Source organism: Ochlerotatus camptorhynchus, unplaced genomic scaffold (assembly GCF_037179485.1).
Source record: "Ochlerotatus camptorhynchus isolate MF236.1 unplaced genomic scaffold, CSIRO-AGI_Acam_v1.1 ptg000066l, whole genome shotgun sequence".
In the NCBI taxonomy this organism is placed as follows: Eukaryota; Metazoa; Arthropoda; class Insecta; order Diptera; family Culicidae; genus Ochlerotatus; species Ochlerotatus camptorhynchus.
In genome coordinates, this window is record NW_027040556.1 from 2061450 (window position 1) to 2077858 (window position 16409).

Here is a 16409-nt window from a genome sequence, read left to right on the forward strand (position 1 = left end):
AGCAATAAAGCGAGAAAATACCGAAACATCTGTAATATTTAGCATTACCAATCTAAGACGGTATTTTTTTTTACCGAGCTCAGGGTCTCTGTTTAAGTGTGTATCAAATGTCTCGAAAGGGACAACACTGTTAGCGTACGGTTAGCTCTGTGTGCTACGGCAAATCACAAATTAAGCATGGTGGTTATTGGGAAATCACGTAACCCCCGTAATGTCAACCTTCTCGTTACGTATCTTGCGTCCAAAAAATTGGTTTTGACGTAGGACTACGTCTGTAATTTCTATATGGGGGTACACTTTGAGAAAACCGAAAATGGAACATGTAACGAAATTTTGAAAGATTTTGAATGCTAATAACTCAGCTGCCTCTGGACCAATTTCAATAACTTTATCACCAATCTATCAGAAATATTTCCATGCATCGATAGTAATACTTGAAATTGTTGATTTTCAACAAGAAACTATTGGAAAAGTGGTAAATGTTAAGCATTGTCCAAAAGCGTTGAAAAAACTAACAAATCCACCAATTACGTACATGCATATGCTGCTTCCCCAAACACAGACATCAGAGAATCGTTAGTAGACGACACAAGTCGAAGTGGCGTTTGCCTCTGATCTTCGGGCGTGTGCGAAGAGGGAGGATGCAATTGCGTAACATTTTGCACACTCGTCACCATATTCAGAACCACACGCCCCTAATGACCACACAAAATGATCTCCAGAGCTGGAATCTTGTAGCCAAACTTGAAAGCTGGGGTGCCAGTGATTTTGATCGATTCTCTTCATCGACTTTCTGTTTCGTTAATAACTTGACGGCAAACACATAGATTCATACGTTTGTTGTTCTGGATGATAGAAGAGCATAGCAGAAATAGTGCGAAGTAGGTTAGTGAAGCCATGGTCATCAAAAGAGGAAATCTGCTAATGCTTCTGCTAAAGGCTAAGACTTACCAACTTGTTGAGAGAAGGAGTTTAACGAGAAAAACTAAAAAAGGGAGAAGCTTTAGCTGGGTGGACATTGATATTTTGCGGCCTTTCAACCTGTCGCAGACACCAGTTCAACCTCTGTCCAGCAGCAGACAGACCGAGACTCTTGCGAGTGCCCAATCATTGAACCGAAGAATATGGGATTGTCCAGAACGATTTGCTGATCCAACAGCCTACACGTCATCATCATCTTCCAAAAGCTTGAAGCCTGTACTAACATCGGCCCTTTTCAGAGCCACCAAGATTTTCCAAAAGAGTTAAATTTCTGAACATCTCCCAACTAAAATTCATATCAAAAGGTTCTTTTCAGGGTAATCATAATCATACTAAAGAGTATAAACAGAGAGAAACCCGCTCAAATTCCTATTCCCACACAAAACACAAGCTCCTGCTGCAGTTAACAAATAACATTTATTATATAAGACCACGTAGTACAACGTCACCATTGCGTACAACCAGTGATGGAAAAAATCAAGAAAATCCAAAATCAGGAACGGTCGAAGATCACTACTGATCTTGAGATCAGCAAAATCACAAACAGAAAATCAAGGCTGATCTTAACCTTAGCTGATTTTGCGGTAAAAAAATCAAACGGAAAATCAATAGATTGGTATTACAGTCAAAGTAAAAATCCGACATCCACCGCCATTTTGGAATTCAAGATGGCGGACTAAAATCCAACATGGCGGCCCGGACAGGGAATATTCATCTAAACCCATGCAATATGGGTATCTACGGAATGGGCTCGATGAGGGGAGGCGAAAAATTGACATCCACCGCCATTTTGGAATCCAATATGGCAGACCAAAATCCAATATGGCGGCCCCCGGACTAGGAATATGCATTTAAACTCCTTGCAATATGGGTATCTACGGAATGGGCTCGATGAGGGGAAGTGGAAAATTGACATCCGCCGCCATTTTGGAAATCAAGAGCCCATTCTGCAGATACCCATATTACATGGGTTTTGATGTATATTTTCTATCTCTCAAGTGGACGAAGTTATAGGGTGAAAATGGAGTACTAACGCTAGTACCCCATTAAAACCGTTTTTTACCATATCTTTTTAGTTTGAATTTTCCGATGTTTTCAATGTTGCACAAAGTTTTTAGTGCTCTACAAATGCAAATTTTTGCTCAATAAAGCAAATCACTATCTCTTCATGTGAAGGATTTACATACGTATTTATACTTTTTCAACCCTAACTTTAAAGGGGTGTATCTAGCAGGTTAGTAGGTATTGGCAGCTAAACTTGACGTAATTTCGTTCAGCAAGTTATACCCTACTGTAACACATACAATTCATAGGGGGATCCAAGGGGATGCCTAATGAATTTTTTAATAAAGTACCTCAATGTTTTGTTACGTTTTGCTGTTTTCATGACAATTCTTCCAAGTATGTACATTAGAGTGGGTTGCTGCAGTTGTTTGGTATAGTATTCTCAATCTAAGTCCGAGTTTTTGTGGAATTCGAGCAATATTTGGATTTTTGGTAAGCAAATGAATAGGATCATTCCGTTTCCCATACAACATTTAAAATCTCCCGCAAATCGAGAGTATAACCAAATTCGTTCAGATTTTACCCAGTTGTTGGGGACCAGAATAAACATTGAAAGAGCAGTGGGAAACCCACTCTAATATAAACACTCGGAAAAGTGGTCATGAAAACGTTTGGCTGTTGCAAAACATTGAGATACTTTTTAGAAAATTCCTTTTGCATCCTCTTAACCTGCAAGATACACCCCTTTACAGATAGCGTTAAAAAAACACAGCAAAAAAATAATTTTGATATCACGTCAAAGTGGATGCACTACAATCATGTCGAAAATATGGTGTAATATTACTTGCTAAAAAGGACAAAATTATCATTAATACAATGCATGAACTGACATTACGCTGCTTTTACTGCATTTGTTTATTTATGTGGTCATAAAAATTACATGAAATTTTCGACATGATTGTAGTGCATCCACTTTGATGTGATATCAAAATTATTTTTTTGCTGTGAATATAAAAAAAGTCTTAAATCCTTAAAACAAAGCGATAGCGATTTCTTTTTGCGGCAAAAATAAGCAATTTTAGAGCACTTACAACTTTGTGGAACATTGAAAAAAATTTAAAATTCAAACTAAAAAGTTATGGTAAAAAACGGTTTTTAAGAAGCTACTACCGTTTGTACTCCATTTTCACAATGTAACTTCGTCCACTTGAGAGATGGAAAATTGACGTTTTCGATAAAATTTCTTAAAATGACTATATCTACAATGTTTCCATAGATGATCATCAATTTCAACAAGACATAAAAAAGTTTTTTTTTTTAATATTAGTGTATACCCCTCTTAAGCAAAAAATGTCACCACTGCAATAAAGTATTTAAAAATTTAAGAAACATTCTAGAAGACATCAAAATGCTAAACTCAATACTTTCTTCGCAAATATCCATGTCTTTCTTTTTTTGATTTCGTCCATGATTGCCCACAATGTGGAAGAACGGTATGCTAGCAAAGCATACACGGACGAAGATACATCCTTAAACTTGTGCTAGATGACCATGACCAGTCAGCGATCAACGACGAATCAGAGCAGCTTGAACAACCAGATCAAAGTGAATCTCAGCTTCCCGAACTGGGTGAACCGTCAAACACGGGAGCTACCAGTAATGCGGAAGCATATGATAAAATCATTAATTGGGCTGAAGAATCCTTCCTTCCTTCCTTCCTCAAGCTTATTGCGTATCGCATATTAGCTTATTGCGTGCTCTCAACTTAGTGTTCTGGACGCACTTCCACAGTTATTAATTGAGAGCTTTCGATGCCTGCTACCATTTTTGCATTAGTATAATTGTGTGGCAAGTACAATCATACTCTCATCAGGGGTGTGTGGATTCATGCAGAACATGCAGGGGTGAGTGAAATAGCTTGGGACTGCTTGGGACCGTTGTTCTGGTACTGAGTGAGCCAAAAATAATAATGATTTTCTTCGGGACCCAGTGGTCTTAGAGTTACCTCTATGGTTGTACACAATGATGATGTAGGACTACGTGGCCTTAAATAATAAATGTTATTTGTTAACTGCAGCAGGAGCTTGTGTTTTGTGTAGGAATAGGAATTTGAGCGGGGTTCTCTCTGTTTATACTCTTTAGTATGACGCGCTTGACATAGATGACCCACAGCGACTCACTAAGAGCTACTGATTCCGATCAATAGCGGTGCGGCTTCTTCCTTCTACTATGGATGCTCATGTGGGCTGCCGCTAGCTGCTTGCAGGCAGCCTTTCGTTGTGTACTGGAGAACAATGTTCAACGCCACGCGCCGAAAGCACTGCTGCTGCTGATGCCGACGACCGTACACCACCACACACGGTCATTGGAACTGAATCAGATAAGCGGTTGAGGTCAGCCTTGTAAAACACCATTTAAAGACCAGATGGAATTCAACTATGAAATCTGTGTTAGGGAAATCGCTTTTCGCAGGCAATTTGTGATAATTTTAATTATCATAGCAACAGTTTTTCATTCGTGTAATTTTCAAAAGTGACATTTTGAAAGACGATAAAGTCTTAAATTTAACAGATGCGTAGAAATATTTCTGATCGATTGGTGATAAAATCATTGAAATTGGTCCAGGGGCAGCTGAGTTATTAACGTTCAAAATCGTTCATAATTTTGTTACATGTTCCATTTTCGGTTTTCACAAAGTGTACCCCCATATAGAAATCACAGACGCAGTCCTACGTCAAAGAGACTACTTATAACTTATATTTACAACTACAACTACTTAACCCAAGTAGCAAATTTTGGTTTTATGAGGGTTCTGTAGACCATGATTTGGACTTCTAGAATGCTATTAAACCTCTATAAAGCTTGCAATGTTACTTGGGAATACAACTAACATACTATACACAAATTGCTTATCAAAGCATGTTGAGATGTGTTGCATTTCTGCACAAACCTAGTCTTAATGTCATCCATTTCAAAATCTAATTTTCGAATGAGCACGCGACGCCGACACCGGTCTCTTATATAGTGGCTGCAGTGGTAGACTTCAGTTATGTCAAAACATGGTTGGCACATTATAAAAAAAATCTCGGTGTATCACGATGTTTGACGTTCATCAATTTTTTAAAAGTATATTGTTGAAAATCAATAGTTTTACACATCGGAATCGATACGTAGAGAAAATTCCGATTGATTGATGCAAAAATATTGAAAATGTATCATGAAATAGTCGAGTTATAATCATTCAAAACCTAACCACTTTTCGTTACATGTTCATTTTTCGTTCTCGGAAAGTGTACCGCCATATAGAAAACACAAAATTCCTTTTTTCATACCGCGAAGAATTTGTTGTCTTTCAAGAAACTAAGCTGAAATTTCCTCCACACATTGGAAAATCTCCACATATTGGAAGCTCATCTGGTCATATCTTATGAACTGTATTTTGAAACATTTTTTTAAATCCTGCTTATTATTAGAGCTTCCATTTCCCGGTGGTTTCCACCATCCCGGGGTTCGGGAAATATTTAGTTGATATCCCGGGAAAATCCGGGATCCGGGGAAGTGAACAATTCGTATTAGTTTGTTTCATCTCCTTCGAAGAAAGATTAAAAAATGGAGATTCCTTCAATATTATCGACACCAGATTCAAAGACATTTCTTCATTTTGAAGACGTTTAAAATTCTGTGAAAATATTTTTTTTCATGCAGACATTTTGAAGACATCTCATGATTTGTGAAGTTGCTTCAAGAAATGCGGAAGCTGAAGCAGGCTTCCGATGGATTTTTTTTAATTTCAAGCTGCCATATGAAAATTTTTGTTAAATAAATGAAGTTTTTGACTTAATATTTTAAGCTTCTTCCTGAATATGTTGAATATGAATAATGTAACCAAAATCGAATATTTCAGAATAAAACTTGATCCAATTGAATATTCACAGGACTTCACTGAAATATTCGATTAGCTGGAGATCTTTTGAATACATCCTGATCAACGTACAGTTTTGGGAGAATATCTTCACAATAATACTTGATCAACCTGAAGCCTTGAAAAATATCCAGAGGACTTTATTTTGATCTTCGATCAGCTGGAGATCTTTAAGTACTACCTAACCGATCTGCCATCTTGAGAGAGCCAATTGAATGTTTGACTAGTTTAAGATGTTCAGATTTACTAATCAACTTGAATTCACTAATATCTGACCAACCAGCAATCTTGAGAGACTATCTAGAGACGTTATTTGAATTTTATAAACAGTTGAATATCTTAAGAATAATAATTGATCAACCTGAAGTCTTGAAAAATATCCAGAGGTCTTTAAATCTCGGACCAACTGCATATCCTTTCAATTCTATCTAATCAAACTTCCACATTGAAAGGATGTCTAAAAGATGTCGTTTGAATTTTTGAACAGTTACAGATCTTCAAAACATTACTTGATTATGTTGAAAAGTCTTGAATAATATCGAAAGTTATCATCGCAAATCCGTGAATATCAGTTATACAAAGATTCCTGTATTTTCAAGCAGTTTCTTGAAATTAAACGCAGTTCCATGAACTCAAAGCCTATATAAAGTTCCCTGAATATGTAGAATATTCGACGAAATCCTGGGATATTCCGTCAACTTCTTCGAAGTTCCCAGTGCTTCAAAGATTTTCCATAGCTTACATCTTTTAATTTTTCGATAGGTACAACTTAATTTCTGCGCAGCTTGCTGAACTTTCAAATAATTCCTGCGATGTTCCGTAATCATCGTCCACGAAGTTGTTTAACAATCTACGAAGTATCCTGAAGATCTATGATGGTCCCTGAAGTTTTACGAAGTTCCACGAACTTCTATGAAGTTCTCTGAAATCAAATGAATGTCTCTCAGGAATGTATTTGTAAAAACTATTTTGCCGTGCTTTAGGATTGCATAGATTACATAGGGTTAACTACCCCATTTCCGGCCTATTAGTCTTTCTTAATCTAGCACAGTTTAGCAGCAAACGGAATGTTATTATTACTGATGGCTTCCAAATTTATTTACCTTTCCCTACGTACCGTAAGATTTAGAGAAACCAATCGTTGAGATATTGTCAAAAGTCTAACACTGCTTCTTGGCGCCAAACTCGGCCTACGGATTCTAAACTCGGCTTAACGCATTGAAACGCCAATGAATATAAAAATGGATTCGGGTTGTTTTTGGGAGTATTGGGTGCTAACCTTGATATCACGCGTTTTCATTGAGTTCTGTAGCTTATTAACTAAAGTATCCAGGGCTGGTAGCAATCACTGCTGTTAAATATAGTGATTTTAGGGACCATTTTGATAAAATAAGTGACCAAATAGTGACTTATAGTTGTAAAAATAGTGACTAAAAAGTGACCTAAAAGTAAATTTTAATGAAAACTCTTAGGAATTTCTGAGGAGCTTCAGAGGAAAATTCCAAGGGCATTCTGAGCATAATTTCATAAAGTTTGTGGGAGAAAACGACTCAGGAGCATAAGTCCTTGGATTTTTTTGAAAATACTAAAGGAGGATTACAATTAAATCTGAGAATAACTCCAGGACATCTTCAAAGGAATTCGGAAAATGAATTCAGGAGAGTTTGCCAAACAAATTATGAGAAGAAATCTAAGTAATTTGTGAGGAGAAATGCTAATGAATTCTTATGAGACTTTCAATGTGAGTAGAATTCCAAGGGAAGGAGTGAGATTGAAAAGGAAATCTGAAATGAATTCAATGAATATTCGGAGAATGTTTCGAAAGGGTTTCTTATTGTGGAGATTTCCAAGGAAAACTAAAAGAAAATTGAAGATAGCTTCACCAAAATTTTGAGGATTATTTCAATAGAACTACTTGAAAGTTCCCAATTTCTTCCTGAAGTTAATGAAACTGCGTTGAAGTTTTTTTGTAGTTTGAGAAACTAGCCAATACTTCACAATACTTCTCATCAAATTCTTATACTTCCCTGAACTTTTTAGGACTTCCTAAAGTTTCCTAAATTTTTTCAATGATCATGGATCTCCTCTTAACGTTTAACAATTCGCTGAAGTTCTATAAACTTCTTTAAAATTTATGTGACTTCTCTCATGTTAAGGTTCTTTGTTCTATTCTGAAATTCTCAAAACTTCTCTAAAGTTTTAGCAGTTCTCATGAATCTTGTTGTATTACACTGAATTTAATTGAACCGCCCTAAAAATGTTTAAGCTTCAGTGAGCGTCTGAACATATGCGAAGACCTCAACTAACTTTTTAACGTCTCTCAAGTTATCTGAAAATCAGGGACCTGCTTTTAACTTCCCACTAATTTTCTGAAACTAAAGGAACTGGCCTTCCCAATTTTCATAAAAAATCCTGAAGTTCGCGGACCTCTCCTTAAGCTCCATAGATTTCTATAAAGTTCTCGAAATGTTTGTGAAGACCACAGTCCTTCTGTGAAGTTTTCGAAGTTTTTCTAAATTTCTGGAACTTTTGTGTTACCGCAATTTTTATGGAATTAGAACGAAATAATTATTCTATGATTTTCATTGAAGTTCTCAAGACTTTTTTGTAGTTCACTTCCCTTAAATTATCGATGCTTATTTTAAACTTCTTCAATAGTCTAGACTTTCCTGGTGGTATTTAAACTGCCTAAACGATTATTGAATTGAAGTTAACCATTATAAACGGTCCCTAATTTTCCCTGAACTAATCAGTGGTTACCTGAATTTCTCTTAATTTGTTTAATAATTCGGCAATTTGTTTGATATATATTGATAATTCCCTGGCGCTTCTAAATTCCCTGAGTTTCTCGCAACTTTTTTAAGGTTTCTACAATTTCCTTGAAATTGTTTGAACTGCCCTTTGATTCTATAATCTGTCTTGATGTTCTCGAAGCTTCCCTAAAACTCTCAATTCTATTGAAGATCTCGGTTCTGCTGCTCGGAAATAAATGAAAGTCCCGTAAAAACCTTTAAATTTCCCTGAAATTCTCTGGACTTCTGTGAAGTTTCTGAAAAATTTCTGAAGTTTTCATAAATTCTCTGAAGGACTCTGTACTTCCCTCAAATTCTCTCGGAACATCTTAAGGGTTCTCGATTTTTTTCAGCACATCAAGGAACTGTCCTGAAATTTTCTAAATTTACGATTATAGATATTCAAACTGCTCCAAAAGTCTGGACTAAAGCTACAGAAACCCCTCTTAAGGTCTGAAATTCCCCCAAAAAAATCAAAAAATTAAGTGAGATATTATGTAAGTGATAAAATTCAACATTCAATGGATTTGATCGTAAAGCTGTTTCTTTAAAACTGATTGACATGTCTTAAAAACATTTGGGTAAATTGCTGTTGTTTTTGATCTACAAAAAAAAAAGAATATTTTTAACGCATTTAAAAATTTAGCTTTATTATAAACCTGGAATTTATCCGTTAAAATACTGGAAAAATCTGGAAAAGTCAGATAATTTTATTGAGAAAATGAATAGACACCCTGTAGATAGAGAAAGACGATTAAACGCCTGAAGCAAAGAATAATCAATCTTGAAATAAATTCACGCTAAAAAAGTTGAAAATAGTGACTGATTTTCGTCTATGTACCATCTAGATACGCGACTGTAGAATTTAATAAAAATGTTCACGGTTTGTTTAACTACTAGATCGCATTTTTCACGAGTGCTTCTTGTACAACGATCAAATACAAAAACTAATGTCTGTGCGCCATACTTTCGATAAATCAGAATGAATTACAAACGAAGGGAAGAGATATATTTCATAAGATGTGAAAGTTCTGAATTCTGCTACAAATATACTAAATATTGGGGTACAAGAGTGATAAAAAAATTCCCGGGATTCACGCGGATTGGTAATTCCGGAAAATGTCACAATCCCGGGACATCCCGGGATGGAAGCTCTACTTGTTATAGAGTTGTTAATAATTTACTTCTTCAAGATTCAAGGTTATTGGAATAGGTAGGTTACAATTCTGCGGAGTGGAATTAAATCTAAAGTAATAATCTTTTTTGCTGTTCATAATAATTACTGATAAGTTTATAAACATTTGAAAAAAGGTGTGATTTTGATGTCACATGGCAATCATCGGAGACCGGTGAAACGTTTGGTACCTATCTCAAACGTAACTCTTTTGTTAAAATTTAAAAGCTAATTATGTAGCCAATCTTTCATAAAATGTTGACTTTTGACCGCCATCCCATCACAGGACACCTGACACATATCATAATCTAGTGCTATTCAATCATCGAAACCACCCCCAACCGGTTTGGAACCCACTAGATCAATAGATTGAACTGAAAAAGAAAAACCAACATTCATCATTCCATCATCCGCTTGGAATTTGAGACTTGGAACCGGATCCATCATCACCGAATGGGGTGCAGAACTATGTTGATGGGTATATTTTTATACCACCACGTGTCCTTTTCAATAAAGCCACAGTTTCATTTTTTTTTCCCCCGTAACTCATGCCATATCCGACTGTATGGGGTATGATTTTTAGTGTTTATGGTGGCATTTTGAATCCACCACAGAACACCAACCGTTTCCGCCTATTTGCGTGGCTGTCGATGATTATTCAAAACAATTAATCCCGTCCACATTACAATCACACACACACACACAGCCAGACGCACCCTTACGAACAAAGCTGGAAATACGGCAGCAAACGCAAGTTAATTGACCGCTTGATTTTTTTTTTCTGTTTGATCCAGATAACATAGCTCTGAGTGAACGGGAAAGTCATCATCCGTCATGAACTCATGAAGATAATTGCAGATTTTCCAATTAATGAACGGCAGCAATTTGCCTCTTGGGCTGATCAATTGATTCGAAAAAATTTCTTAGAACTGCCCTTTGTAGCCCGACTGCCGGGGGATTGTTTTTAGAATTTCAAATTTGAATTAAAAATCACGGTAAGTTTATAAAAAAAAGCAATTTTGTTAATTTGATAGACAGTGGGCAAAATCGGGGGGGTGTAAAAAAAAGGTTGAATTCAGTGAAACGCAAAGCGCGTTCACGAACGGATACAACGAGACATCAGAGCGGTGGATTGTCCACGGTTGATCCGATTTTTTTTTTAAATCATTGTTATTGTTTTCCGTTGATTCTCCGATTCTCTGTTACGCTTTAGTGCTCATCCACATACGCGTCGTACATATTCCGTTGTGAGTGAACTTCTCCACCCAGGACGACGGTGCAGTTGGGTTGCATCGAAGCGCAAGCAATCCCATTACTCAATCGAATAATTTATGATTTATTCTTTTTCGATCCCCAGCGACCACGATGACGGCGATGATCAGGATGAGGATGTGATGCAGCATTGGGGTGGGTGGTGGTGGATGGGTGATGGATGCACTGTGTGCTGTGTGAGTGAGTGTTATGAAGTCTGTGCGGGAGAAGCGAGTGGAAAATCCTTTTTGTTGTATCTGAAGCCCTGTGTAAATCTTTCGTTTGAGATGAAAAATAGTGGATGCACTTTCGATCGAGTTAGATTGATTAATTTTAATGGATTCCTGCGATTTCATTTGGTTGTTCTCTATCAATAGCTTATTATGAAATTATTGGCTCATATTGTTTGTTTTTTATTAAGCTAATGAAGGAAGACGATAGCATATGAAATCAAAATAAATATAAATAAACCTATTGGAATAATTTAATACGAAATTTAGTTAATAGTAATTCCGTCAGAAAGGAGAATCGAGATCGAACAAAATTCGTGCACGAATCAAGACGACTAGGAGTGCATTTGCGAGTTTACGGAAAGCAGTCAACTCTCCATTTCTCGATGTTCTCAGGGTGGTAAGTGAATTTTAGATTTAAAATTCCTGGTTTTTCCCAGTTATCCTGGTTTCTTCTGTAAACATATCTGGTTTTTGAATAAACCTTTAAATCTATCAGTTTTGCAGATTTCCTATAATTCTTCTACATGAGATAAATGTCTGAAGTATATTATATATGCTACAGAGAATACTACAATGCATAATCACGATGGTGTTTCAATATGATGTCTGTGTTTGGGAAACAATCAAAAAATGAAATTTTGATTGAATTTCTTTTAGAACACGCCGGTAAGCTACACAGACTCCTCCCATCATGAGTAGTTTGCTATCAAGTAGCGCCACTCTCCTTTTGCGTAGTTTGCCAATGTCAATACCTTGAAAGCAAAGGGCAATTAACGAGTTATTAGCGAAAGATGAAGAGAATCGATCAAAATCACTCGCACCCCTGCTTTCAAGTTTGGTTACAAGAAATCAACTCTGGCACAGATAAATGCTATTCCAACTCTGTAAACTTGTTGGCCCTGAAAAGGGCCGTTTTGTTGCCAAAGTTGGTGATGATTTAACCTCCGAAACCGTACAGAGTGCGTCTGTCGCTGCAAAGCGTAGACAACATCCATGACCGCTTACGCTTGACGTTTTCAAAGTAGGTGACATCATCACGGATCACATTTTCCAAGAACACTTTCAGCACACCTCGTGTTTTTTCGTAGATCAGACCGCAGATACGTTTGACACCGCCACGGCGAGCCAGACGACGGATGGCGGTTATCATGAAGAACCTTACGGTGACGCTTGGCGCCTCCTTTACCAAGACCTTTTCCTCCTTTGCCACAACCAGTCATAGTTACTTCATAGGCTAGACTGCAGCGCTTTTTTTCATCTTTTCAGGTTAAAGCAGAATTATGTGCAACCAAGTGGTACTAGATTATGACGACTGGGTTTGGGAAAAACGTTTATTTCATGAAAACAGTGATAAAATTATCCCTTTTTATTTGAACATTGGACAATGCTTGACATGACCAATTTTTCAATAGTTTCTTGTTGAAAATCATCAATCGGAAACATGCGTAGAAATATTTCTGATCGATTGGTGATAAAATGATTGAAATTAGTCCAGGGGCAGCTGAGTTATTAATGTTCAAAATATGTCATAATTTTGTTACATGTTCCATTTTCGGTTTCAACAAAGTGTACCCCCATATAGAAATCACAGACGTAGTCCTACGTCAAAAAACTGAACTTTGACATTTGTGATTACTAATCCTGAAATACTATAGAATTTTTGTTTAGAAACTTCAGAAAATTTCATAGGTCAATGACAATCTGGAGATCACAGGAAACGGAAAAAGGGGGATTATCTAGACAAATTTTGAAAATAACGGTCTAGAACAGTGGTTTTCATCCTTCCCGTTTCATTCCGCCTTTTTGAAAATTCGCAAACCTTTCTTCACCCCCCCCCCCACACATGTACGAACTCATATCGAATAATTAAAAATTAACACCCCACACAAGATTCTGACCTTTTTGTTAAAACAATTCGAATCTTTTATTGACTAAAATAATGGAAAACATTGGTTTTGTAAGATACAATGAAGAGTGAAACCTGCACCTGAACACCTTCAGCTAGCATCTTGATTCTCGGAGCTGTCGTTGACAAGCAACACCTAATGTCGTCTTCGATGTCCATTCTGTACGGTTTTTCGTTTTGATCTGCAACATTGTTTAAAAATCCGGATTCGCACAAGTATGTGGCATTTAAACTCTCAAGGCGATTTCTGCTATATTATGAAAATATTCACTGATACTAGCCAGAAACTCAGCTTGGGGGTATTCTTCAAACAAATCTTTAGCGGACGAATCATGTTGGAGCTCAATAAGTTCATCCTGGAATTGATCGGACACATTCTCCACTGCTAATCGGAAAGGGTTTTGAACCAAGTGAAGATCTTGTTTTTTGAAGCGCTGACTAATGCTGTGAACAGTGTTGGAATAATATCAAAAAATCAAATCTCACCAAAAAATAAGATCACGCTTGATTTTCGTAGAAAAAAAAATCAAGTAGCAAACAACTGCGGTTGATATCGCGGCACGGAATATCAAGCTAACAAAACTCACCAGTAAGAAATCTCACCAAACTTTGGTGAGATTGAGTTTCATTATTTTTGCTTTACACCCGAACGCAACCGAAACTTCCATAACGGCTGGTAACAGTCGCTTCGTGTCTGCCATCGGTGAAAAGATAAAAATGAGATAGCAATATTATACCTTCCCTTTCTACTAAAACGAGATGCAACGGAATGATTTTTGCGTACATTCAACTCTCACCTTCAACTTTACACGTTGTGAATAGTCTCGCAATATCAAAGGAGCTTGTAAAATCAATATCAAGTATGATATTTTGCTCAAACTGCGTGATATTGAGAGCGTATGAGAGCGGAAAAATATCAATTTTCCAATGATTATGCCATCACTGGCTGTGAAATTTCACTTTTGATGCTTATCGGGACCATGTCTTCATTGGATTCTTCATCAATTACCGATGGTCCGACTGGATCTTGCGTATCCAATTTTGTAGTTTGCGTTTCTACATTTCACGAATCAACAATTTGGGTGATGGCTGTTCAAAAATATCAGCCAAATAAGCTAACTGTAAGATCCAATGAGGGTCACTTACAATATCCAAAAGTACAGTTTTTCTTTGGAGCTCAAGAAAAGATTTCACTTCCGCTTTTAGTTCGAAAAATCTATCCTTTACATTTCCTTCCGATAACCAATGAACGTTGATGCTTAGAATCCATGTTGTCACAAAGTTGCTCAAAATGTCCCGAATTCAATGCACTTGATTTTATTGAATTTACGATTTTAATCATTTGATCCAAAACGACACCCAAAGATTCTGGTAGCGTTTTAAAGGCGAGTGCTTGTCGGTGAATCGATGCGAGGAGTCCCTGTTACATTCGGATTCAGTTTCTTCACTATTGTTTGGAATCTTGATTTGCTTCTTAACAATACTGTCCCAGAAAAGTCCATTAGAATCATAAAACGAGCCAACTTTCGCCAAAATATAAGCTCCTTTCGTTGTTGTTTCGAGAGCCGAACAAAACAGAAATGTCTCCTTGATAGTTCCGGCATGGAAGTATCTCGCAAAGGCCATTAGCTGGGCACAAGATGAAACATCTGTGGACTCATCAAGCTGAATACTGAAAAGTCCAAATTTTGCCGCTTTGATATCAGATACCACTTGGTTTTTGATATCCACTGACTTACATCACTTATTCGTCGCTGGACAGACAATCATATGCCATTTCCGAGTACTATTTCACCATCTTTATTGCACAAGGTTTAACCAAAGTTTCTCCAATTGCATGGGTTTTTTTTGTTTGGCAGTCTCTAGCAATACGACATAAAGGGTGATACGGTCAAAATTTGGTCAATTTCAACTTGACGTATTTCTTTCAATTTTGCATTTAAAAAACCTGAACACCCCTCATTTTGAAGGTGTGTGTGTGTAGAATGTTGCTCCTATTTTGATTTTGGAAGTCACTCTTCAGTTGTCAAAATGCCGTCCAAGCAAGAAGAGCAGCGTATCAAAATTTTGCTCGCGCATCGCGAAAATCCGAGCTACTCGCACGCAAAGTTGGCAAAATCGCTAAAAGTTGCCAAATCAACCGTTACAAATGTAATTAAAGTGTTTGGGGAACGTTTGTCGACAGCCAGGAAGTCTGGATCGGGGGGAAATCGAAAACCGGAAGCCGCTGAGACGACAAAGAGAGTTGCCGGTAGTTTCAAGCGAAACCCTAACCTCTCTCTCCGAGATGCCGCAAATAAGCTGGGTGTATCGTCTACAACCGTGCATCGAGCCAAAAAACGAGCTGGACTATCGACTTACAAGAAGGTAGTGACTCCAAATCGCGATGATAAACAAAATACGACGGCCAAAGCGCGATCCCGGAGGCTGTACACGACGATGCTGACGAAGTTTGACTGCGTGGTAATGGACGACGAAACCTACGTCAAAGCCGACTACAAGCAGCTTCCGGGACAGGAGTTTTATACGGCAAAAAGAAGGGGAAAGGTAGCAGATGTTTTCAAGCACATGAAACTGTCAAAGTTCGCAAAGAAATATCTGGTTTGGCAAGCCATCTGTACCTGTGGCTTGAAAAGCAGCATTTTCATAGCTTCCGGGACTGTCAACCAAGAAATTTACGTGAAAGAGTGTTTGAATAAACGTCTGCTGCCTTTCCTGAAGAAACACGGTTGTTCCGTACTGTTTTGGCCGGATTTGGCATCTTGCCATTACGGTAAAAAGGCCATGGAGTGGTACGCCGCCAAAAACGTGCAGGTAGTTCCCAAGGACAAGAACCCTCCCAACACGCCAGAGCTCCGCCCAATTGAGAAATACTGGGCTATTGTCAAGCGGAACCTAAAGAAGACCAAAAAAACTGCTAAGGGCGAGCAGCAGTTCAAGGCAAACTGGCTTTCTGCGGCGAAGAAGGTGGACAAGGTGGCTGTACAAAATCTGATGGCAGGGGTCAAGCGTAAGGCCCGGCAATTCGGATTTGGAAAAGCGGAAGCCTAACTGAATATTTTTCCTGAATTTTATACTAATTGAACTTGAAAAAGAAATTTAATTTGATTTTTTAAATAAACGATTTCACCGATTTACACGCGTT

The 16409-nt window shown here is 37.5% G+C and overlaps 1 protein-coding gene across 4 annotated transcripts in view; it reads right to left on the reverse strand.

The window, feature by feature from the left end:
- The window catches only part of pros (prospero), a 444583-nt gene that overhangs the window by 292364 nt on the left and 135810 nt on the right, over positions 1 to 16409 (reverse strand). The window lies entirely within an intron of this gene.